This window comes from Oreochromis niloticus, linkage group LG7, assembly GCF_001858045.2.
Source record: "Oreochromis niloticus isolate F11D_XX linkage group LG7, O_niloticus_UMD_NMBU, whole genome shotgun sequence".
Taxonomy (NCBI): domain Eukaryota; kingdom Metazoa; phylum Chordata; class Actinopteri; order Cichliformes; family Cichlidae; genus Oreochromis; species Oreochromis niloticus.
In genome coordinates, this window is record NC_031972.2 from 56,999,400 (window position 1) to 57,026,555 (window position 27,156).

At 39.5% G+C, this 27,156-nt stretch overlaps 1 protein-coding gene across 6 annotated transcripts in view; it reads left to right on the forward strand.

The window, feature by feature from the left end:
* The window catches only part of znf469 (zinc finger protein 469), a 190,204-nt gene that overhangs the window by 61,315 nt on the left and 101,733 nt on the right, over window positions 1–27,156 (forward strand). The gene's annotated exons all lie outside the window — the stretch shown is intronic.

Sequence of the window (27,156 nt, forward strand, 5' to 3'; positions counted from 1 at the left end):
CCAAACATTTTTTACAAATAAATAACTGCAAAGTGGGGTGTGCATAATTATTCAGCCCCCTTTGGTCTGAGTGCAGTCAGTTGCCCACAGACATTGCCTGATGAGTGCTAATGACTAAATAGAGTGCACCTGTGTGTAATCTAATGTCAGTACAAATACAGCTGCTCTGTGACAGCCTCAGAGGTTGTCTAAGAGAATATTGGGAGCAACAACACCATGAAGTCCAAAGAACACACCACACAGGTCAGGGATAAAGTTATTGAGAAATTTAAAGCAGGCTTAGGCTACAAAAAGATTTCCCAAGCCTTGAACATCCCACGGAGCACTGTTCAAGCGATCATTCAGAAATGGAAGGAGTATGGCACAACTGTAAACCTACCAAGACAAGGCCGTCCACCTAAACTCACAGGCCGAACGAGGAGAGCGCTGATCAGAAATGCAGCCAAGAGGCCCATGGTGACTCTGGACGAGCTGCAGAGATCTACAGCTCAGGTGGGGGAAATCTGTCCATAGGACAACTATTAGTCGTGCACTGCACAAAGTTGGCCTTTATGGAAGAGTGGCAAGAAGAAAGCCATAGTTAACAGAAAACCATAAGAAGTCCCATTTGCAGTTTGCCACAAGCCATGCGGGGGACACAGCAAACATGTGGAAGAAGGTGCTCTGGTCAGATGAGACCAAAATGGAACTTTTTGGCCAAAATGCAAAACGCTATGTGTGGCGGAAAACTAACACTGCACATCACTCTGAACACACCATCCCCACTGTCAAATATGGTGGTGGCAGCATCATGCTCTGGGGGTGCTTCTCTTCAGCAGGGACAGGGAAGCTGGTCAGAGTTGATGGGAAGATGGATGGAGCCAAATACAGGGCAATCTTGGAAGAAAACCTCTTGGAGTCTGCAAAAGACTTGAGACTGGGGCGGAGGTTCACCTTCCAGCAGGACAACGACCCTAAACATAAAGCCAGGGCAACAATGGAATGGTTTAAAACAAAACATATCCATGTGTTAGAATGGTCCAGTCAAAGTCCAGATCTAAATCCAATCGAGAATCTGTGGCAAGATCTGAAAACTGCTGTTCACAAACGCGGTCCATCTAATCTGACTGAGCTGGAGCTGTTTTGCAAAGAAGAATTGGCAAGGATTTCAGTCTGTAGATGTGCAAAGCTGGTAGAGACATACCCTAAAAGACTGGCAGCTATAATTGTAGCAAAAGGTGGTTCTACAAAGTATTGACTCAGGGGGCTGAATAATTACGCACACCCCACTTTTCAGTTATTTATTTGTAAAAAAAAAATGTTTGGAATCATGTATGATTTTCGTTCCACTTCTCACATGTACACCACTTTGTATTGGTCTTTCACGTGGAATTCCAATAACATTGATTCATGTTTGTGGCTGTAATGTGACAAAATGTGGGAAAGTTCAAGGGGGCCGAATACTTTTGCAAGCCACTGTATATAGACATAAGCATTACATATTTACAGTGTTACCTTTTTTTCTCTTTGTTCACAGGACGTTTTCCCTCCACATTTCTTTGTACTCTAAGAATCTGGCCAGTGTGCTTCACGTGTGCACACATGGCTGAACAGTAGCTTGTTTGTGTTGCTGAATAATCCTTAATCAACAATCCAAACCAAACCATAGTCTCTCATTATCCCAGGGAGCATGCCAGCTTGGCACACTGTGAGCCCTGCCTGTCTGTTTTTAACAGGAACCTAGTGAGACAGTAGAGGCCCTGACGGCAACTGTACAGAGTACATGTGTGTGTGTGTGTGCCTATACTGACACAAACATGCAGTGTGCACATGGACAAACACTAAGATAAATCTGCATGAACAGGATGCACGTGGGTTGAACTACACACCAGCGCAGGCCAGAACATGCACATGTGCTTGTGCTGTCATAGCAAGTAAAAGGCTTCAAGAGCAAACAAATACTACAGTGCACATGGACATACACACACATGCGTACATATGCACTCCATGGACCATTTGAATATAATAGTGGGGTATTGTGACAGAGATGAATAATGTACAGAGGGATTATTAGCCGCAGACTTAATACTGCAAAAAGCCATCTTTCTTTCATTAGGCAGTAAAGGAGCTGCAACATGGCCCCTAAAGGCATTAATTAGACTGAAAGCAGGGTCTGTGTGGGCCCTACAGTAGGCACCACACATGGCATTGAGTACCACACGGCTGCATGTCCTCATTATCGGGGCTTTCCTCTTCAGAGCTTTCATCACTCCCCATCGTTCAATCCAAAGAGGTAATCCTCAGCTTGGTTAAGCCGCTAACCAATAAAAATTTGTTTTTATAAAGTAGTCTCAGTTAAAGATGTCTCACTTTTTCTGTGGGTCTTTTCTCATGTCTCTCCTTGTCATTCTTGCTGCAATGCCCTGGACATTTTCTTCTATTACACACACACACACACACACACAAACACCCACACAAACACCCACCACCCACACAGACACACGCACACAGTTGAATTACTTGAGTGACACGCTTCACAGCTCTGACTTCCTGCCACCCAGTGGGAGGAGCTGTCCATTACTGTGACAGACTTGACTTTTTAAAAATATTATTTCATATCAGGCCAGAGAGGTTAGAGAGAGACAGATGCTGTCAGGGAGTGATGGATGAGCCTCTTTTAAAAGGCCATCAGGGAAATAATAGACAACTCAGTGAGCCTTGAAAGCAGCGAGCTAAGCCAGAACAATCTACACTCCCCCTCTCATCTCCGCAACTGTCAGATTGAAAAATGTCAGCAATTAGAAAGTATGGTAATGTAAAGGTAGTTTCACGTTAGATCTGCTGCATACTGAAGTAGCTGTGGCAGTTGAGGTGGTCAGAGAGGGGGGAAGGTTAGAGTATGGACAGATGGCCTCGGGGTTGAGTCCAAATGGGAGAAGACGGATTATGTAAACTGCCTTCCCCGTGTCACGGAAAGGTTAAGCAAGCTGTTAGCTTTTGTTTACATCCTTAATATTAATATATCTCTTTGTCGAGTATTGGGAAAGTACAAATTCTGCCAGTATTGTTTTTACAGCCGGCACGAAGACGATTGTTGATAACAGATTAGGAGTGTCTGCTTCCAATGCAATATTTATAATTTGTGTTTTTCTCTCTGGCATCACTCAAAGGAAGAGGGAAAGGCTTTGGATGGGTAATACGATGTCATGGTTCAGTCCATGATGTCATTATGGATATATCTCCTGATTGTGTGTTTGTGCACTCTAATTGACTCTATGCTTCTTCATTTGGTTTTTCATAAACAATGAATTTAACACACATGCTCTTTTCTTATTTATACAAAACTAAATATGAGATAATGTTTTTTTCCCCACACTGTAAGATTAAAACCTTGTATGCATAAACATAACAATACTGTGCACAACCCACATTGTTAAAGACTTGTATTCCAGTGGTTAACTTTCCAGTGGAGGCAACCATGGTGAAAGTCCAACAGAATAGGAGACCACGGAGACTAAGAGGCAGGACTTTAAATTACTTATTTGATTAAGGAACTTTGACTTGGTGTTTCGTCTGACGCCAGACCTGGGACTTGTAATGGAGAATGAGTCAGAGCTGAAGAGAAAGAACATGAAGAACAAATAGATGGAGTGAGACTGAGGGAGAGATCGGGGGTTTCTTAGTCAACACAAACCCTGTCAGACAGGCAGGCCATATAGTTGTGCTTTTTATGTACTCATAGTTCATAGTTTTAGGTCTGAGGCTGTAATTTCTTTGAGTTCATTTTCATGAATAAAAATGGCTGAGTGTGCGTGTGTCTGGTTGAGGTTAGTGTTTCTCAACACAAACACAGTGACAGGAAAAACCATAGACCAACCATACATCTCTGGTTTGTATTTACTCATTACCCACGGTCGAAGTTCTGGCCCACAAGTTAATTTCGATAAATGGCCTGTTGATTGTGTAGAAAGCAGAAAGCCAGCAAGGAATAGCAAGTACGATCTGTCCTCATTTTTGGTTTTGATGAGATGATTCAAGCACTTAAGGAAAGTCCAGAATTCAGCACAACCATTGCTATTAAACAGTGACATCAGTGTGGTAAAACCATAACTCAATGGTTTCGAAAACATCTAGCTGAATCTGTGGGTGCTTTTCTAGTGGTTATAAAAGAGAGACAAATAGCAGAGCTCCGTCATCCACACACTCTCAGAGGAAAGCACCATTACAGAGGTTCAGTAGCACTCGATGTTTATTTTCAATCTTTCTGAAAGTTGCTCCAAAGTGGAAACTGTGCTGCTCAAACAGGGTACAGAAAGAATACTGCACTAGTAAAGATGCAGAAATGCCAGAGGACACAGATCCTTGTCTGTAAAGATAATCATTAATGGATCTGCATTAACTGTGAATGCAGAGACGGGGTATAATTTAGCATGTGCTCTCTTGCCAAGGATGTGTCTCGGACTGTGTTAGTGGTTGGGATTGTGTCTGTTTGTGGGCGTAAGAGTGTTTTTTAACAGCAGTGTGATCTTAGATCTAAATGCTGGCAGATTTGATTTAAAGTGCCCATAAGTCACACTTTTCTCACTTGCTAAAGGTTTTCAACACTCTAACTTAAATCCTCTTTACCATAGGTTTTGGAGCAGTATAGTATTGTGATGACGTTTAAACATAAATTACTGTAAGAGCAGTTCCATTTCTCACCGTGGGCATTTATGGCATATATAGCTCAAGGGATAGCAGTGTTTATGTCCACTGGCAGCAGTAGAAAGTAATCAGATCTCTTCTCTGGGTTTAGAAGGAGAAACAGAAGGAAAGGTTTCAGATGGATGCTGTGGTGTCTCGTGCCTTGCCAGTTGCCTCGACCACTGGCATGTCTGTCTTTGTCCCTTTGCCCGGAACAACCATGTTAGTTTTATTCATCTCTCCAAATGAACAGTTGGCACCACTGATTTGGGGGAATTAGAAGGGGAAAACATAGGGGCGCCTGGTGTGGGGTGCTGGTTTTTTTCCCCCTTCATCTTAATTTTCCTCCAGGACCACAGCTGATTGCACTCTCACTGATGATGGTTAGTAAGAGGGAAAGAACTATATCCTCTAGAGCCTGTTGGCCAGGTTGGATTCCTTCCCTGTGGCATCAAGACTCACTGAGCTCTGTCCTTTAGCATCCCATATTCATCTTACATCCTTTCTTGGGTCCTAATCCATGTCTCCACAAGGGGCTTGGAAAAGACTTCAGTAGTTTTTATTGATCTGCAATTGTGTTTTCAACTGTCCACAAAGCCAGTAGTTGACAGTTAAGGAATGCAACTAATATTCTTTTGGAAAGATTTATAGAGGGTCTTTTGTTACTTATACGAATGAGCCAAATCAGTTGTTTTCTTTTTTCTATCCCCAAATCCCTCCTCTTCCCCCAAGGCTGTCTTTTGACTCTTGCTTGTCTCATCTCCTTGTATAATATGAACTGCTTGATATTGACTTCAGCAGTAACTTTGACTCGTCTTCCAAGTTTCTCAACTGTGTGCGTCTGTGTTTTATAAGAGCACCAACATCATACTTCTGTCTCCTGCAATTTAATCCAGAAATTAGAACCTGTTCAATTTTGCTATTGGGGTCCAGCTTCACAATGGAACTAATTTTAAAAGTGTGCAGTAAACCAAACCAGATTCAGCATTGCCCTTTTTTTATCCCCTTTATGCTTATACTTGTCTGGCTTTTTTTCCTCTCACGAAAACTACTTTTCCTATATGTAAACTCTGTGACAACAGTACAACGCTCACTCGACAGTTTCACACAACTCGAACAGCCACGTGGAAGTCTAAACATGGCCACAAGTAGCTGGCCTACATCTGTATTTGCGTTCATATTTTATTCTGTTCTAACACACACGGCCTCTCGATGTGTTTTGTCCCCCAGCCTCTTACAGTTGCATATCAAGAGCTGTAATAAATGTGACTGTTTCATATAGAAAGAAATTCAGAACTTCCCCATTGAGGGTTTCTGCTTGCCACTTTGAGGTGTTGTACTTGTGTATGTAGATATATACCATTCTGCTGTGTGGCATTTATGAGAAAGTTTACTACAACAACAATCAAGGAACGTTGTTAGCACCCACTTAGTTGTGTAAAACCACTTGGACCTGCTCTTTTTCCTCTCAGCACTTCCAAAGATCTTTTTATGAAAGAAGGAAGGGCTTTTATTGCCTTTTTTCAAATAAACTTTCATCATACACAAGCACGTGGAATAATTTCTTATAGAGTTGTGGTAAAAAGAAAGTACAACCTATTTAAATTAAGGTTTTCTATATCAGCAAGTAATAAAAGTAACCCTCAGCAGGCCTTAAAATGAGGTCTATAGAGCCTGACATGAACAATACCTGCAAGGACCAGATTATTTTTATTATGTCTGGATATGTAAAACCTTACAAATTAAGGACGTTGTGCTTTGTTTTTGTTGTAATTGTATGTAATGTAGTGCTGCAGTAATCGATAAGGTGGATTTGTATTTTTGCAAGAATATTCAGTGCCTAACACATTTTTATAGACCACATGACAAGAAAACACGAATATTTTAGAAATCTGTCAAGAACTTGTGGCAAAAACAAACTAAATTCCTGTTTTTACAAGGTGGATTTCTCTGAGAAGTCAGAAATGAATTAAGCATAGCATTTAACCAGCTTTATTATTTTTTCTGCTTCTGATTCATGCAGTGTCAATCAATAAATATTATATGTTAACATTAAAAATATCATTTTATGCATACTAGAGGATTACCCTTGACCAATACAAACCTTGTACTAGTCATATATGTAAACGTATATGCATATATATATGTGTGTATAGTGGAATATTTTAGTAACCCTTTGACCATGTCTGTCAAAGATGCCAAATGTCTGCTAAAAACTGCTTTTCCTGTCGGAAATGAAAACACAGGAAAATGTTTATGGGTCTCGGTTGAAGAACAGAATAATGGATTTTGGCTCGAGAGCACCATACTGCCAGCGACCGCGCTCTCCCAGCCTACGCGTTCGCGTCTCTTTAGTCATAGTTCACTTATATTAAAAACAATCGTGGCGATGAGTAGTGTAAAGAGAATAGTGATGAGATCAGTCAATGTATTATAAACATTAATGTTTGCCAGGACTTGATGTAATGCAGAGTGCTTGTTTGAAGAGGAGAATTTCAAGTTTAATCTAGAGATCTACCATAAATCTAGCCAACCCTGTAGTAATATATCTATGATACACCAGCTTGTCTTACAATATATTTTGTCGCGGTTATGAATGTAAAGCTTCTCTTAAGTTTCTGGGAGGTCATCCAGCTCATGCTGAGAAGCTGTAGCACTAAAGAGGGCACTGTGGTGGAGGCTGTAAAGTATAATAGAGGGTGGCTCGCTACTTCAGCTGCTACATTTCTTCTCTTTAACCAGAGAACCGAAGTAATGGACAATATTTATCTTTGCTCTTGGGCTCATAGTCAGAGTTATTATTAAAAGTGAGGAACTCCGGTTACTAGTTCTTCTGGGACTTTGAAGGAAGGAAATTATGATGAAAGTAGTCCAGAGCTGGCCGCAGATTGTACACTTTAATAAGTGGACAAGTCCAGTGGATGTATCAAAATGAATTGCTGTAAGGAGGTATTTCCTTGAAACGGACAGACTGGTTAGCATGAGTGATGTGGGGGCTTTAAAGTGCCCAACAAGCTTCTCCACTCTGCTGTATCTTAGGATTGTTAAATCCTGCAGTTATCTTGCTTTTTTCCATGTACTCAACAGGCTCAGTTGGCTGCAAGTTGAAACCACAGCTGTACAGTCCTCATTAAGAAGCAGGGGTTTATTCCCACATTAATATTTTGAAATCCCCCCCAGTTCTTTCCTGTTTTCTCTTTCAGCTCTTTCATGAAAAGGCTGAAAATAGAGATTATTATCAAATTCAGCAAAACTGTTACTTAAACTATGCCAAAAATAGGCAACAGAGCTCTTCAGTTTTCTTCTTGTGTTCATATAGATGGATAAATAATACATGACCTTAACAATAAATTCTTCCTCCATTTCCTCCTTTTTCTTTTCTTTTTTTTGCTAAATATTTATTGCTGCCTGTCTGTCTGCCCTCAAACCTCGTCTTCTTCAAGCTTTGGTAGAAAGTGATTAGACAGCGTCAGGCATCAGTGGTTATTTTTGTCTCTAAGGCTCCTTATTTCTCAGCAGATGACTGTGCATGGCACTCTAGAGCCTACGGCACAAAGGAAAAGCTTTATCACTGTTTTTGTTTAAACCCATTTGGCTTGACTGATTAAAGCATGTTGCCTCACAGATGTGTGCGTGGGTTCGTGTGCGTGTGTGTGTCTATGTGTGTACAAGAAAAAATGTGGGTAAGCGTGATATAGAGACTGGCTGAATCTACAGTGCTTCTAAATGAGTATTTGTGCCCTTGAGTGTATACATATGTCTCAGTGGATGTTTGTGTGTGTGGCTGTATCCGCATATTGGCCCCTGGGCAGCCTGAGTGCGGACATGATTGATGACTTGTGCGCTGTAGTGAAAGTCTTTTCAGTGAAAGCAAAATGGGGTTTGGACTTTATGACTTCATCAGATCTGCTCAGTTCAATGTGAGGTTAATGAAATGTGGCAAGCTCTTCTCTTACAGCTTAGACCATGCATTTTATTCCACAATGAGGCCTTTGCTCAACCGTGTCAGCGCACTTAGCTGCCATCATTGTGACTGAACAGACACTGGGTGATCTGCTGTAAATCAGCTCATTGCAGTGACATTAGGAGTGTGTGCTCATGAATTATGTACATGCAGAACATTTTGGAGCTGTCAGCTTTGTGTTAGATCTGTTTGCACTGAAGTACCACAGTGCTTCCAGATAGTGATGGAATAGGTATGTAGTGATTTTACTATTAAATGAGTCATTTTAAAACGTTTTAAAGTTTGTCTGCAGTGAAACTGTATGTCTTGGACACACCTTCTCATTTGATGTTTTTTCTTTGTTTTTACTACTTTCTACATTGTAGATACATACTGAAGACATCAAATACATGAAGCAAGATATATGGAATTATGTAGGATGAAAAAATGATAAATAACTCTAAAGATGTTTAATATTCTAGCTGCCCTTTGCTTTGTTGACAGTGCTGCAAACCCCTGGCCTTCTCTCAATGATTTTCATGATGTAGTCACCTAAAATGGTTTTCACTTCACAGGTGTGCCTTGTCAGGGCTCATTTGTGGAATTTCTTGCCTTCTTAATGGAGTTGGAGTCCAGATAAATGCCACACAGAGTTCCAATAGTAGACACATCTCTACATCAACTGTTCCAAGGGGATGGCCCGAAACTTTAGCTGCAAAGAAACCACTATTATGGAAAAGCAACAACCAGAAGAGTTTTGTTTGGGGCAAGAAACACAAGAAATGGACATTATACCAGTGGAAATCTGTGCTTTGGTCTGATGGGTCCAAATTTGAGATCTTTGTGCGACACAGAAAAGGTGAACAGATGGTCTCTACATGCATGGTTCCCACCGTTAAGCATGGAGGAGGAGGTGTGGGAGTGATTTGCTGGTGACACCGTTGGAGATTCATTAAAAATTGAAGGCACACTGAACCAGCATGGCTACCACAGGATCCTGCAGTGACATGCCATCCCATCTGCTTTGCGTTTAGTTGGAGCATCATTTATTTTTCAACAGGACAATGACCCCAAATACACCTTTAGGCTGTATAAGGGGTATTTTACCAAGAGGGAGAGTGATGGAGTGCTAAGCCAGATGGCCTGGCCGCCACAGTCACCTGACGTAAACCCAATCAAAATGGTTTGGGATGAAATGGACCGCAATTGAAGGCAAAAGGGCCAACAAGTGCTCAGCATCTGTGGGAACAGTTTCAGGTGACTACCTCATGAAGCTCATTGAGAGAATACCAAGAGTGCGCAAAGCAGTAATCAAAGCAAAGGGTGGCTATTTTGAAGAATCTAAAATATAAAACATGTTTTGTGTGTTATTTCACAGTTTTTTGTTTACTACACAATTCCATATGTGTTCATTCATAGTTTTGATCCCTTCCCTACAATGTAAACAGTCATGAAGAGTGTGTGTATGTGTGTGTGTGCGTGTGTGCATCTGCGCAGCGTAAATGTGTTGTTTAACTTTACTAGCATTAGCTTTCTTTATACAAAGAATGTAAGTAAATCCTCACATTTGGTAAACATGCTGCATTTCATTATTTTTCCATTAAAATAACTACAACCCCAATTCCAAAAAAGTTGGGATGCTGTGTAAAATGTGAGTAAAAACAAAATGCAATAATTTGCTCATAATCTCATAAGCCCTTATTTTATTCACAACAGAAAACACATCAAGTGCGTAAAATGAGACATTTGTGTATTTCATGAAAAATACTAACTCATTTTGAGTTTGAGGAAAATTCAAAAAAATTGGGATCAGGCAACAAAAGGCTGGAAAAGTAAGTGGTATTAAAAAGAAACAGCCGGAGGAACATTTAGCAGCTAATTAGATAACATGATTCGGCACAGTTCATGGTGACATCAACAAAAGCAGATTAAAGCTCTACTATACAAAGATATCTGGACTCAAGGTCATCTACTAATTTCAAGGTTGGGGGTTCGATCCCTGTCTACTTCATTCTGCATACCAAATATCTTTGAGCAAGATAGTAACCCCAAGTTGCTCGCCGATGGGGTGTATGAGCGTTAGAGCATCGAAAAAAGTTCTGGGGTGTATGAGGAATGTTGTGTAAAGTGCTTTGAGTGCTCAGATAGAGTAGAAAAGCGCTATATAAAAACCAGTTTGGTCAGGGGCAAAGTAGAAAGCTGTTCTGGGGTCAGACGAATGAAAATGTGAATTTTGTTTTGAAAAACATGGACATTGGATCCCCCACACTGAAGAGGAGCAGGAACCTTTGGCTTGCTATCAGCTCTTTGTTCAGAAGCCCGAATCTCTGATGGTATGGGGTAAGTGTCTATGGAATTAGCAGCATGCACATCTGTCCAATTGTTTCTGTTATCGAGACTCGATGGATAGGGCTTGCTCTGGCGCATCCTGTGGATAATGGAGCAGATTTGGATTTGAGAAGCTTAGATGACTTTGTGCCTTATTTATTATGTTTACTGAGTCATTTCTGAGCATGATCTGTGGTGTGCCAATGTGCATTGCCTGTTCAAGGACATAGGCAAGTACTTGGTCTACAGCACTGTTTAGGCAGGTGGTAAATGTTAAAGTAACAGCCTCACATCAGTAAGGTTTCTCTGCAGAACATTGCACTCCAATGAAATAGTCAGTGTTATTAATGATTTTAATGTTGTGACTAAATTACGTAAGCTAAATATTGTTTCTTTTGATTTTAGTAATAGCATCTGTATCGAGCACTGACATTTTTAACTTAGTTTGAAAGCCCTGCAAAGCTATAACAGAGACATGTGTTTCTCAGTGTTTCTTGGAGAGAAACACCAGGGCACACTGCTGTCTTTTTATTCTATCAGCTTGTTGGTTCTAGTCATTGTCAGTACTGCCACGTGTAAATTAAATCCTTCTTTATTATACATCAGAATAGGAGCAGGCATTGAACGTCCTGAGGACAACCTGTAAAGCAAACCTTCACTGGTCAGTAACCTCCAGTATTTCTCTGTTCTAACTTTTTCTTGCATATAATTAATCAGCCAATCATGTGCTACCTTTTAGCTTTTTAGCTAATACAATTGTTTCCAGCTTTTTTTCTACCATTCATATGTAGAAACTTTGTTCTCACATGGCAACTAACACTTTCCCATCCAAATTATTTTTTTTCAGCAGGCAGTTTTTTCTCATGTAAATAAGGTTAATAATAACCTGTTTGTCTCCTTTTATCTTGTAATTTTACGTGATGGAAACAATTATTATCACACGTTAACAGGACCTTTTTAATCTTTAGATGTTGGTTACCAGCTGTTAAACACTATATTTTATAAATTGTGTTTACAGTGAGGTTTTAATTGTGTGCATTCATAAACTGTTAGCATGCATGCATGTTTGCATGCTTTCTCAGGTGTCTTATTATGTGGTAATGCTTCGTTCACCTATCAGGATAAGAGTAAAAAAAAGCCAGTCAGGTGTGAATAACATCACCCTCCCACCTGCTCTAAACCTGCTGGGACATGGGCTGGTGGAACGCACAGGAAGCCAGGTGAACCCCAGGGGTCTTCATTGCATATTTAGATCTTCCTGAATGCTCAGGTGAGCACAGTGCTCTGTTTGATCACTGCTGGCCTCATCTCAAACCACTTCAGTTACTGAGCCCTTGGATTAGCATGATGTTGTATTTGCATTTTGGGCAAGTCAGTGTACTCAATCAAATACTAATGCTGGAAGAGTGAAGAAAAGGAAGCTTAATATTCTTAGATGGAGCCCAAGAAAAAAGGAAATTGGCAGGCAGCAGCTTCTCGCTTCACTGTTGAATGTACATAGTGGTATTGTGAAACTGTGGTTTTGAATGGTGTCTGTGTATTACACAGCATACATCTGTGTATGTGTGATACCAGAGCCTGGGCTTGACAGGGGATGTAGACGAAGGCTGGTCTGTGTTATTCCAAGAATTATCAATGGCTCGCTGCTGTGCCAGTCTGTGCTATTCATCACAGCTGTAAGAAACATACAGCCTCAAAATGTTTGAGATGGATGTAGCCACCGCAGTGTCACTCATTGCTTTGTGGACTATGTGTTAAAACCTTCAGCGGTGCATTGCAGCCATTGCCATTTTGTGTGGATTTTTTTTAAAGGTGCATTCTTGTTATTTATTTGTAATTAATTTGTTTCTGGTCAGCAGTGCCCTAAAGCACCACACAGTATAGCTAGGAAGATACTGAACATATTTAGATGTGAGAGTAAAGCTTGGAAGTTATCAGCTAACACCAGAGATGGGCAGAGAAGTTTGTTACCAAGGTGCACCTGTCATTCACTGTGATATTAATTCTGATGTTATTTTTGGCTACAACAGAGCTAAAACAGGCTTAGTGGACAAACATTTGACTCTTTTGTATGAACATTGACAAAAGAGGTGCAGTTGCTTTGAAGGGGGAAATTAGCTGTAGAGACCAAAACTGTTTTTTGAACACGTTTATGTCTGCTGTAAACTTGGACAGTTTAACAAGGGAGTCTGTGGAGTCAATCCATTCAAGGAACTGTAGATTCTGGCACTTTGCTCTAAAACAGTACATCACCATATTTCATATGCTTATATGTTGTAGTATGTGGGTGTTTGCACTTGCCCAAAGATCTTTTAGGCTCACAAAGAGAAATAAAAAGTCAGGAATGACTCCAGTGATGGAGAAGAGGGATTACAAGCTGATCTAAAACAGAGCAAAGAAGAATTCATGATAAGTCCCTCCAAGAGACTGAGAGAAAATCACAGCCAGGCCAGCAGGCGTATCCTCTGTCACTGTCTGCATTGGGTGACCCTGCTTCATTTACGTTGAACTGTATGTGCATTGGCCCCAAAATAGGTTCTCTGTTTGAGATTGACCACAATGAGGAGACTGTATGTGTCTAAAGGGTGTGAAAACATTCCTGTTATCACTATGGAAAACTCAGCCTGCTGTCATCAGATGGGGGAAATATTATGAGTCTGTCTGCTGGCGAGCGTGTGTTACTCTGGGACAATCCTGTTATGTTTATTTTCTGAAACAGTAGACGTTTAGCTTCCACATCACACAGCCCAGGATCCCTTAGCCATAGCATTGGCCTCACTACTGTTTCCGCGTGTGGATTATTTTGAGGAAGGTGAAGGGCGTGTGTGTGTTTTTTAAGGGTGTGTATGACACGCAGGAGAAGGACTTTCAAGTTCAAGTGACGATCAGAAACTTATGAATATATTTAAAATAACATGGAAACCACAATATGGAAACCACAATGTTAAGTTTATTGTTATTTGTTTAGTCCTAACCAAGCGACGAATCTATCACTATAAAGACTTTATATTCTTTTCTTTGCAGGCACCACATTAATTTTTATAAAGAAGTCATTAGTAAGTCAGCTGTGTTTATCTTTTACAGCTTATAATAGACAGACAACTTTTCATTTTCCATTATGTACCTCTAGACTTTTAGCCAAAATTTCCTTTTCAGAAATCTAGGTTTTAAACTAAGCAATCAACAAGCAATTCCATAGCATACATATGGGGGATCTTTACATATGATGTAGTAAAACTGATCTGGAAACATAGTGTACTGATTTTAAAGATTAGGTCTTTGATTTTAAGTAATTTATTTGCTTATCTGCTGCCTCAAAATTTTCCTTCCTTCAGTTAGGCTCAATTTGCAAGATCAAAGCGAAACTTTTTGGAGTTTGTCCAGTTCCTCCAGTATTCAGAAGATTAATCGTAGACAGAAGGGGAATATACTTTGCAAGCATTTTCCTGAAAAAAAGGAAAGATAGTGGAAAATCAAATGTCAAAAACACAACTCTTTTGGGTACTGTCCCTGCTTTGTTGATGTTGGGCTTTGTGGGAAGGGATGGCGTCATCACCAGGCAGTGGTGCTGCTCTCTGGCCCTAACATATGGGTGATCTATCTGGTCCCATCAAAACAAAATGACAGTTGCCTTTCCTGTGCACACATGGAAAGTATTGGGTCACACTCAAAGGCAACATGCACACACTTGCAGGAACGTGCACGTAGAACAGAGAGAAAAAGGTAAACGGAGCTTCCAGATGACTATCCACCTCGGGCTCTCAGGTTACAGCACAGGAACAAATTTTCCAAAGCAGTATTTTCATCTTAGTTTTTCCTCTTTATGACTTCTTTGCTATTTGGCGAAATATCACGTGTTTCCATTAGGCTACAGAGTTATTATAGGTCAGTTTTCTTTTCTAAGAAGAGAGGCTTTCAAACTTTAAGTGGAGCTTTTGCGCCTCAGATATTAGTGAGACCTTTAAAAGACCTTAAGCACATATACCCAACCCCTTTAGACTCGAAGTTTACCATAGTGTACAACACATGTTTATTTTATAAGCATGCATCACAGTTCACATATGGAAATTAAAATAGTACTTTTCTGTACTTTGAGAAAAATGCAGATGGATAAGTACTTAAAAAAAGTACTTTCTATTTCTCTCTCTGTCATGTGGGCTGTGATGCAGACTTTGCAGTATGCAGAGCTGTTGTAAGCAAAGTCAAAACAACTAATGATTTGAGAATCTATCAACACGTTTCTGAATATTTAGTTAAATTTGAGAAAAAAAAAACAGGTCAGAGAGGGTTACGTTTGATTGGATGTGGAGACCTTTGTCTTTCGTGGTGTTGGTGCTGTAGATCCTGAACCTTTATGACTGTGCTGAAAGGTCTGCTGATGAGAGGGTGTGCAAATGGATGGTGGTCAACAGAGGCTACTGGGCAGATGACAGCAGGCCCTCCTGTGGGAAGCAGAGAGTAATAATAAGCGCTACAGATCAGAAGGCCTTTGAAGAGATGGTGCATGACCCAGCTATGTAAGCTGTTGGCAGTGGGTGACAAATCCCACGACAAGCACTATAGTCAGTGGTGGTAATGGAGAACAGTATATATGCTCATATTTAAATTCCATCTTCCTTCTATTATACAGCATATTTAAGGGATTTTTTTGTCTTGGTATGTTCGAACTTTGCTTCCACTTGCAGACATTCTGTTCATCTGAGCTTTTCTTTCCTGCTATGACTTGCTGTGTGAAGCTATGTGTGTGTGTAGCACTCATAATTTCTCAAGCATGCACTCACCATAACCCTGACAAATAAACACACATATCATCCCTGTTACCTCAAGCCTCAAGCCATGGCTTCATCACACTCAAATTCACCTGGACTGTCCTTTGAAGCAGAAGAAAAGAAAAACTTTTGCTTTTTCTGCTTTTAATGTGACACCCCGGGGACAAAGAATTGAATCACTGTCTTGATAGATTTCTGGAAGGTGCAGGCAGCCAGCGAGTGGGTGTGGTGAGTTATTATTTCAGTCCACCCCAGTTGTCATTCCTCTTCGCCCTTTGTTAAGCTTTCTGTTCTTTATTTTCTTTTAATATTAGTCCTGCAAAACACCTGATTGCAAAGAAATTCTGAATTTTAGTAGCCAGGAGTCTGGCAATGCATCCAACCCCATCTGCATGTAATTGTTCCACTATCCAGAGTTGGTTCGGTTGCCTGTCTCCAAACCAAGCACCCATCCATGTGATCACAGCCAGCGTCTTAACAGTAGCCATGTGTCCTTAAGTGCACTCTGTGGTTGCAATGTCCAATTGCACTCAAACTGTATATGCACACTCTATGAAACCCTTGAGTCATTATTCTAGATTCATCAGAAGTTGTTAACAAGCTGGCTGTTGGCCATTGGCCATAAAAATGCTAAGGGTGCTCAAGAGGACCACTTGTATTAGAATACATTTACAGTGCACCCATTTTGCCTTGTTTACACTGATGCAACATCCATAATAGATTTATATCAACTTTTAATATTTCTCTTTTATTATCAGGAAGGTTTTACTCCTAAGATGATCTTTTTATTATTTTGTTTATTACAGCAGTAGTAGGACACAAAGAATGTTATCTTTGTGAAATGTTCAGTCTTACAATCTAGTTGATGCATGGATCTCTCAGTTGAAGGGTCCACGAAAAAGGAAGACTTTAGTTCTAATCTTATGCAATTTCTTAAAATCACCTTAAAATTAATGGTTGAAAATAATAGGTTTGAGTGTTGTCTTTCCCCAGTCTCTGGCAGTCATTATGTACAGATGTAACAGATTAGAAAGTTGACACCAGATGAACATTTCCCTGACTTTTAACAGCCTCCTTTACATGCCTGCCTTAAGAAATTGTTTGTTGATCTATTGTAATTGGCTTTAACTTTTGCTGCCAAGTGTGAGAAAAGATTCTGCAAGTTGTAAACTTATAGCTTCGTCTGTCAAACTGCGACTCGTGCGTTAGAGCTTTCTGGATGTTTTGCCTGTGGCTGAACTATTTAAAAGGTCCAGTTCCTTTTAGAGGGGAAACAGTGAAGCCATAAAATTCTGCAAACGCAAAGTATTGAAACCAAAAAACAGCAAAAACAAACCTTGAGGTGGAATGAATATTAAAACAAATATGCTTTTCACCAAATGCTATTGCTCTACAAAATTTTGGTTTACTTTTTTCAGAATCATTGTAATGATTTGAAGCGATTTCCATATCTAATTTGTGTTTGAAAACAAAATTCCAAGTGTTCCTGAAACGAGAGTTAAGAAATTTTAAATAAAAGTGTAAATAGGCTGGAAAAATGATAATAATAATAATAATAATAATAAGATTAAAGGTACCAGAATCTGAAAACTATCTTTCTCAAAGATGGGAAAAGTCATTCATTTCTGCTAAATGATTCCTGACTTTTTGCCTTGCACTCTGAGGTAAAGGTCCTGTCTTTAACACCAAACAACCTACTGAGTACCCAAGCGTTTTCTCTGTTTAAAAATGCTCTATGAATCTGACCTGTGATTGGCCAAAGCCTCTTGTCACAGGGCCCAGATAAGGTATAGGAGCCTCGTTTCCTCCCACACAAAAAAGCAGATTAGCACAAAGCAACCTTTAGATATGTAAGATATATTTATTTTTCCAACTGATCCCTGTTCAAGAACCTTCACATTCTTCTTTTTGATACTGTGCATGTACTATGTAGTGTGCTATACTCTCTCTACGTGTACATGCACGCACGCACACACACACTTTCTGCTGTGTAAATATTCATGTTCATTCCCGTAAATTCACATGTTATTTATCCTTTCTCTTTCCATTAATTTCACTTCAACTTCTGGCAATTAGCACCTTATAATGTCAATGCGATTTTATCACCTAGTAGAAAATATCCAGGGCTCAGAATTCAGAACCATATAGGAGCCGAACCAATTGGAAAATAACCATGCCAAAAAAGAAAAGAAAAGAAAGAAAGTACTGGATATCAAATGGAAGTACAGACTGTCTTGTTTTCCCTTTTCGTGGCTCTCTTTTCTTGTATTTCTCTTTTACTCCATTGGTTTTAAGCTATTTCATTTTTGAACATGCTTCTGGCAGTGGCTTGCTTTCTGTCTGGAACAGATGTTGGGCTTGGATTGGAGAGAGATTGCAGCAGTATGAATATTTTCACTGGTCGTACCTCAACTGACTGTTCATCCAGTGGTTTACCGTTATGTGATATGGGCTAAAAGGACGAAAATGCTTTTAAGCCCATCTTGTGCGGAATTGCAGATAAGGCAATGTGTGGATAGACCTGTGTGTAAACCCGGTCTAAATCACAGTGCATAGTATGGTCAGAAGGCAATGGTCAGTTGATTCCAGATAATCACTGCGATATTTGGAGACCAGATGTTCCTGTTCTAACAAGTAAATCTCATCTGTTCCCTTAAAACAACACATATGCAAAATATAAAAAACTCTCAAACTAGCAATTACATAAATTTGTTCAAAATCACTGCGCAATTAAGCAATGACAATTTGAACTCTTCCTTAACTGGTAACAGTTTGAGTTTTTGCACACAGCCAAAAATTAGTCTAGCTAGGTTTCGTACATGTTATAACTTAATAAGTCTTTTAAATATTTTTGTTTATGTATGGATAATGGAATGAGCACATCTATGAGCTGCACATGGGCACAGTTTTATGCCAATTTATCTCTGCAGCACTATTTTTTGAAAATCCATTTAACTCTACAATGACAACTGTTAAATCAGTCAGACAACTTGCATGAAACACACGACATGGAAGCTCCTTTGCATTATGCCCTAATGAGACTGTTACCCATAACACCCATCTCTGAAAATGTCTGTGAAGGCATCTCCACGTTTTCAGACACTAAACATGTGAATTTACTTGAAGAGCATCATTGTTTCCTTATAATAAAACAGGCTAATGAATATACATAAAATATATCATATAGCTAAGACTTGTGGATGCTGACATGTGATTTCTGAGCTCCATCAGTCTTCTGAACTAATGCCAAGTAGTGCTGGGCGATATGGAAAAAATATTTATCACGATATGAATTATTTTATATCATGATAACGATATATATCACGATATATCACCTGACCTGTGGTCATCTGGGAAGTATGCAGTCTGTAAACAGCGAGTGGAGAGGGTGCAGTCTTTGTTTTGAGTTACCGTAAAGCATGTCGCAAATCCGGGTCCACGTAAAGCAGTGTCAAAAACACAAGACGGAGTTTCTTTGCGTAAAATATCACTTTTTTTATACTTTATTTTCTCTTGCATGAAGTTAAGAGTATGTATAGTGAGAAGACAACACTAATATATTTGCCACAGGCTATTTAACCCTTTAAGACTTACCATAGAACCAAGTCCACCAGAGCTCATCTTTACATTTTACATGCTGTAGTGCCATTTGTGGGAGCATTTCAAGTTGCTATACATCAATACAAGTGTTATAGCCCAAATTTTAATAATATGTATGCATTAAGTCCATAGTAACTACATAAATTGCAAAAAAGTGCAATAAACTACAAAAAAATTGAAAATCGTTTTTGGTTTTTTTTCCATATATTTCTAGTTAGAGAAATTTAAGGGGCTTATCCCTCAAAACTGTAAATACAAAAAAGTTGCACAAAATAGTTTCCAACCACGAGAAATTTATTTTGAGTGTCTTCATAGTTTTATTTTTGAGATACTACAGGAAAAACGAAAATAAATAAATGCAAATTTGCAAAAACACAGCATGTGCATCAAAATAAACTATTTCCAACAGTGTAATTTGACTTCTAAGCATCCCAGAAACGATACAGAAAAGCATAAAGTCAAACATGACTTTTAAAAACACCAACATAGGCTTTGAAGCTAGAAAACTACATTTTCTGCGAAAATGACGTCACTTCCGGTTTCGGACAGGCATGCGATAGTTCGCGCTGAGTTATTCCAACTTAGGAAGTGTTATGAACAGCTGATCGGATCGGCAAAGCGTGTTTCTGGAATATTATGTTTTTGTTGCTGGAAGTGCTTTTTAATTTTTTGCAAAGTGGAAGGAAACCGTGACCTCGGGCAAGCTAATGGAGTAAGATGTAAGTACAACTCCTACGGTTTCATATGCAAAAAAAAATTATTGCGCTACCTTACGTGGTTCCAGTTCTACAGGGATTTAAAAATAGCTAGGGAAAACGTAATGTGCCTGCTCCGAACGGTTGTATAGGGTTATTTATATATTTTATGTAATAATTTATAAAATTCGGGTTAGAAACGATATAAACGATAGAAGACAAATGGCACGATAGACACTTTTCTATCGTCCACACGATATATATCGTCATATCGCCCAGCACTAAAGCCAAGCATATTAAACGCTCCCTGAAACTATAACAGTAAAGTGACTGTAGACTATATGATCGACCGTTCTCTATTTTTGTCTTTGTAATTTTTCTATACACACTATACCATTTTGTATAAGTTATCAAGCAGCATCCACCGCACTTTGACTGCACTCAGAAACACCACAGACTATACAGTGTACTGTATGTGGTTTACAGAGTTATGATTGTTGCCTTTTTACTGTAAACTGCAGACTGAAAATCAAAACTTCTGAGGCCCCTCTTGACAAGATGAGCATTAGAGAGCGCGCTAATCAGCTTTGATCTTAATGAAAAATACCAGTCTTAGTAGGAGAAAACTGGGTACTCTGGGTTGCTGGGGGAGTGGTTAATGTGCTGAGTGATGGATAGATGGTTAGGCACTGAGTTTAGTCTAGCTATAAGATCCTTGAACTTCCTTTTGGAGATTAATAAGCACCAGATAAGGCTGATAGTCATCTGCAGCCACGCTCACATCACTTAGCCAGGCAGGCCTGATCAGCTGCCAAAACATACAGAGTGATACATTCCTTAATCTGAATGCATCTGGCAGGAAAGAATGAGAGAGAGAGAGAGAGAGGGAGGGAGAGAGAGACATTTGCAGGGGACATATTATTGATGGGTTTTTTTTTTTTGAACAACAGCTCTTTTCTTCCTCCTCCGCATCCCTTTTTTTAGACTAAAAGGTTTAAAAGTAGAGACATATACTGTTATATATTGACTGTGTGTTTGTTTTTTTCCACCTACAGATAAATAAACCAAATAATTATCCCAGAAACCTGAAATGTGTGTGGGAGGAAAGATTGGATTTTAATCACAGGTATTGGTGTGGCTATTAATGAAACTGAGTTGATCAAAGTTACCCTCTGAGATCACAAGCATGCTTATACACTGTACATTCTGCGCTAATCAATAATCTAATTATGTGACAAGTAAACACCTGTCAGTATGTGTACACACTCTGCACAACTTACATTCATTTTATTGCTCCAAGCCTAACTGCTACCAGTTCCATAGCCTTGACCTGTACTACTTAAACTAAACCAGACCCTACCTCACCCTCATCAAACAAAAATTCTTCACCATATCACCATGAAGAGATTTAGGTCCCCACAACATGAGAAATTCCTGTACCTCACACACAGACACACAATGCTGAAATAGTTAGGGATGGTCTGTGGTGCTGCCCGTGATGTGGCTCGCAGTGAGTCTGCTCTCTGCTGGACAGATCTGCTATGAAGTGTAGTGCATGGAGCAGGTAGTGGCTCTCTCTGCTGTCTCCCTCTTTTTTTCCCTCTCTAAGAGACTGGAAAAAGTCAAATAAAGAAACAGTCGAGGCTTTTCCTTCCAAGTTTCACTGGTGATTTCTGAGTCCAAAGCACTTTTTGTTCATGGAGAACATGTGATGTGGCGTGCTGTTGATATCAAACAGCAGAATGAACTTTTTGCCTCGGTACATTTTATTCTGAACGCAGAGTGTATATTTAAATTTTTTCCAACATCTGTGTTGCATGTTGTCTTTTCAGTTCTAAAAATTACATTGCAGTTAATTTCATGTGATATTAAGTCGTACAGCAGCTACAAGAACTCACCATGTACTTAATCCCTTCTATCTTGTATGTCTTTTTTTGCAGACAGTTGAAGCAGTATATGTAACTTAATACTGGAATAGGTCACTATAGATGCCTTGGACTATTTTTTATGCCGAACTGATCTTCCTTGTTTTGATGCATGCTCAATCATCCAGGTAAATAAATCCGAAAAGTTTGATTCTGTTCATCTGAACGTAGCGTTTTCAGTGGGAAAACGTTTCGTCACTCATCCAAGTGACTTCTTCAGTCTCCAATCTAAATGATCTTCCTTGTTCCAGCTTTGGATTAAGTACGTATTTTAAAAATGCTCACCTAAGCAGTATTTTTAGGGCAGGCAGGCACACATGGTCATGAGAATATTACACTTCATGTAGTTGGCTTTTGCAAACCTATAAATAAAGTATAAATAAGTAGTTGGTTTGTAAACTGTGTTTCAATTTTATTGCTTTTGAACTACATCTGCTAACTCTGTCTTCAACTTTAACTCCTCACAGGCCCATGACCACACAAAGTGTCTGTCTGTCTAAAGTGTGTCTCAAAGAGTTAAACAACAAGGAGAATGGTGGGAAAGTGGATTATCACTGATTGGAATAAACCGCCACTTTCATCTGTCGTTCTTTCAGTCTGGGCCATAATAAAGTTTCCAACCACACAAGTTTTTGATGCTTTGTTCACGGTGAACTTGGAAGCTGGGGACCATATAAGCTTAACATTGGGTATTAGATTCACATAAAACAATACAAGTTGGAACCCTAAAAGCTTTTTTTGTCTAGTGGATGCGGTTGGCAGGGGGACAGTACACAGCCAGGAGGGCTTTAAAAGCGTGCGTTTAACAATACAGCCTTAGACACTCTCCAGAAAGGTTTTCATTAGGCTGCTTTGGAAAAATGTGGCAAATCGTTTTCAGCAAATTTGCTGGGGAAGAATGTCAGCGATTATGTTAAGTGCATTGGAAACTATCACATTATTACAGTCATAGATGGGCTACTATCTGTTTTTCTTTAAAATATATTTCATGGTTTTGGAAACTGGAAAGGGAAAATCGAGGAACATTGCAGGTCTTTGTTACTATACCACCATTGCTTTTCTTTTCGAATGTGTGGCTAAATTTAGCAAAAATTGCCAGTGTCATCTTAGAGATTTAAATCCTGCATCTGCAAGTAGTTTACGTGAAATAAACAGAATGGTTCCTGCTTGATGAGCAACCAATAAACATACAGCACATTTACATTAGAGTACTTTTCTCCTGGAGTGTAAAAATAATGGCAAAGTGTCTCCATCTCACACAGCAGGGGACTGAGTTTACAAGGGCAAATTGGCCTTGCTAATGGCCACATTGTATATTTTACTATTAATGTTGAGGATGTGGGCTTCTCAGGCAGAGATAAGACCACCTCAGAGGATGACACTGCTCTGAATTTCTGTGAGAGAAATTTAATCCTAAGCATGCTGAATGAAAGAACTTATTGCTGTAGATTACAAGCTCCATTTGGGGTGTCTTTATGCATTAAAGAGTTTTGAGACATTCAGAGCACAAAAGACTGCAATGAAGTTCTTATATGTGACCAAATCTGACCAAAATAATGAGGAAATTGATTAAAACTAATGAAAAAAATTGATTAATCTTTTTTGTCTGACTTCCAAAGTCATTTCAAGACACTATGGCAAAACTCAGGTTTATGATGCAAGTTAAAGAACAACAACAACAACGAGTGTTGTTGTTGCTCGTTAACAACTGGCTGTAGGCACAAAAATGGTTAGTCAAAGTGAAAGGGTTGTGTCTGGAACCCTGGATTTCCAAAACTGTAACACATTCTACTTTGTTACCTATTTCCTGTTAAAACTGCAGTAACATGGGCAGCTGGAAAAACAAAGAAGAATTTAAGTAGGTATAGCAGGGAGGGTAGATTTAGTTTTTCCCAGTTTAAACTTTAGCTTCTGGTGATTCATTTAAATCTTTTCCTCGTCTGGCATGGCTGCTTCCTTGGTACTAACATGGAGGAAAAGCCTGTGTGGCTACAGATTAAGCACATTTCCTATAGGCACACATCTTTCCATGCAGTAAGGAATATCCCAGTGAGGAGTAAAAAAGACTTACACAGGAATAATCATATACTTCAAGACTCCTTAAAGTCTGAAAAGTCTGATCTAGTGTGTTCTCTACACTAACCAACCACTTCATTAGGTACACCCGTTCAACTGCCTGTTAACTCTACACTCACGTGACAGCAACCCAGTGCATTTAGACATAGTTAAGATGATCTGCAGAAGTTCAAACTGAGAATCAGAATGGGGAAGAAAGGTGATTCAAGTTACTTTGAACATGGCTGGTCTGGGTATTTCAGAAATTGTGGCTTTATCTCTCTGATGCATTCATCAAAGTGTGGATATGTGAAGCAATCAAGCATAGAAAAGCGAATGGGTGTGAATGGGTGAATGAGCCATGTTTTATGTAGTGTGCTATATCAGGCCATTTACCATCTACAACCAGTCCAAACTGTTTCCAGCTGACAGGAAGGTATCAGTAACTCAAACAACCACTTATTGCAACCAAGGTATGCATCTCTTAATGCACATGTCAACGGATGGGCTACAGCAGCAGCAGAAGACCACACTAAGTGTTTAGTACGGGCAGTTAAGCTTTAGAAACTGAGGCTGAAGACAAAACTAGATTCAATCCAGTAAGGTGTACCTAATGAACTGTCAGCTGAGTGTATGTAAAAAGAAATTTGAAATTAGATTCACCTTGCAGGATATCTGATTAACAATCACAGTCTGATTAAAACATTGATGAGAACGTCTAACTGTCTAACAAATCAACACAATAATCTACTCTGAACATTTGTAATTTATTTAATAATGTGATTTCTTCTGTTTGTGAACTTCTGCCATTGTTCTTTTTTTTCTTAATAATAAACAGATGTTTAACAAACAAAAACTGATAAGGAAAACTACAGAGGAGATAGCTGCTGTTTAATTCTTTGATGAGAAAAACATTAAATAAAAAACTGCATAGGACAGAAATGCATACAAGCTGCAGTTTGACTCAGAAATATTCCGTCAATTTATGGGGAAGCTCCTTTGTATCATACTCAGGAAGACTTCCAACCATTAATGTCACATTCACATCATTCATCATTTATGTCTGTGGTGCTGTGTACATTCTTCATATAACACAAGCTGGGATCCAGACATGTGGGGGGCTCAATGGGTTCAGTGATGGGTTAGGAACAGACAAAAGATAATGAGTTTGCATCACCGTAGCAAACTACGACTTTGTTTTGGCTTATAGATACCTCAGAAAGAATCTCCCACGTTTTATTTATTATCATTATGATATCTTAAAGAAAGGAATTTTGTGTACTGGGACTGGGATAACTGGGAAAGGAGTGTTTGGAGAAAAAAGGAACAAGACTTAATAAGATAAGGCAGGAAAAACAGGGCCTAAAACTTTATGGAAAAAAGAGAGAGTGAAAGAGAGAAAACAAAGAAGAAAATTTTAATTAAAGTCAATATCCACATAATGAGACACTTAATGTAGACATTCAGCAGGAGTTGTAGAAAAAAAATGGCTAAAACCTCAATTATAATGACGCACGCACGGACAGCTGCAGCACCACAAACACACAGTTGTGCATATTATCCGTTTGGAGTCTGCTTGGAGAACACGTTCCATACATGCGCAGTGTCTCAGAAAGAGCAGAGTGCAACTAACAAAAGTCCTCTTCAGATTCATTTACAGATTAACCTTTCTTTGGATGGGTGAGAATCCTTTACATTACCAATGCAGACTAGTTGATTTGCACATTTATGTGACTTGAAAGCTGCTTCCCTTGTTGAGTATGGTCAACGAGAGCCTGTGATGCATGTGAGGGTGGACTGGAAGCGATTTAGCTAGAAAATAAATGAGTGTATATGCCTAAAACAAACAAACAAGGGATTAATGAAGCACACCAGAGCTCAGTGACCCTCAGTGATTAGTGAGTGAATGACTTGGTGAATAAGGAATTCAGATAGGCTAGTTTAGCTTAGAGAAAAGGACTGTGTGACCCACTGGCCATGACATGACTGAAACCGCCATGTCTGAAGGACATCATTGGCTGTCCTGGAAGGTTTCATGAAAGATCATTTCAGTCTTGCAAACATATTTTCTCCGCTAAGGTTTGTGCATGTGTAAGAATGTGGAGGCATTAGTATCAAGTGGAACAGAGTGGACAGAAGCTTGGGAGGGGCAGAGAGGAATTCAGGGCTGCAGGACAGAGCTGAGGTGCTCCACTTTGTAGACAGGTGGACAGGTGGAAACAGAGCCCTTATTGTTTGTGGCTTAATCAGGCATGCAGGTGTACCACCCAGCGCTCACCTCACCACAGCAGCACAGCTGCTTCTTGACTTCTTGCCTTCTTTCCCAGCCATCATTCCCCTCATGCAGCCTTATTTCTGCAGTTTAGAGTGCCTGCAGTCATGGGTAGCAATATTAAGTGTACTTTAATATTGGTGGATTAAAAAATAAAAGTCAGTGTTATTGGAAAATATGCTCCAGCATGAGGTATCAATTGAGTATGAGGTGTAGCATTGACTCATACGGTCATGGAAATTAATGGACTGGTGCTGAGTGCATAACAGTTCTCAATTTTGCACACATTAATATGTAGTGAACTTTTTTGCATTGAAATAAAACAGTCACAAAGGGAAGGAAATGAGCACACTTTACTTTGCTTCAAAAAGGTAAAACGTCTGGGAGAAATAAGTTTAAAAAAACTAAACCAAAGCAGTTAATGCAGAGAGAAGGCCAAGATGAGGGTGTTGTGTGCGAGTTAGATGTAGTTGTAGATATGTTTCAGTTTATGCAGCCTGGCAAATCAGGTCCAGGTTGATAAATCTGTCAGCAGTGCGGCCTGGTTGCACAGATCCAGGTCACAGTAGGACTTGACTCTGCTGCTCTACAGCTGTCTTGGATTTAATCCAGAACCTCATACTATATCCTGGATAAACTCCAAGCCTCTGGTCTGCCGTTATCCAGCCACAGCGCACACCCCTGCCACCAGCTGGACATCCTTTTGGCACTGAGCCTCCCAGCTATAGTCTCACTCTGTGGATGGTTTGGCTTCAACGCAGTCCAGTAATCATCCTGTCTTTGCCATTTGATGATGTTAAAGTAACATTTCCATAGAATTCCAAGTAATAATAATAATTCAATGAACTTTAGGAGCTATATCCCCCCTATTAGAAATTTTTACTAAACCTAAACCTGCTTCTGCACA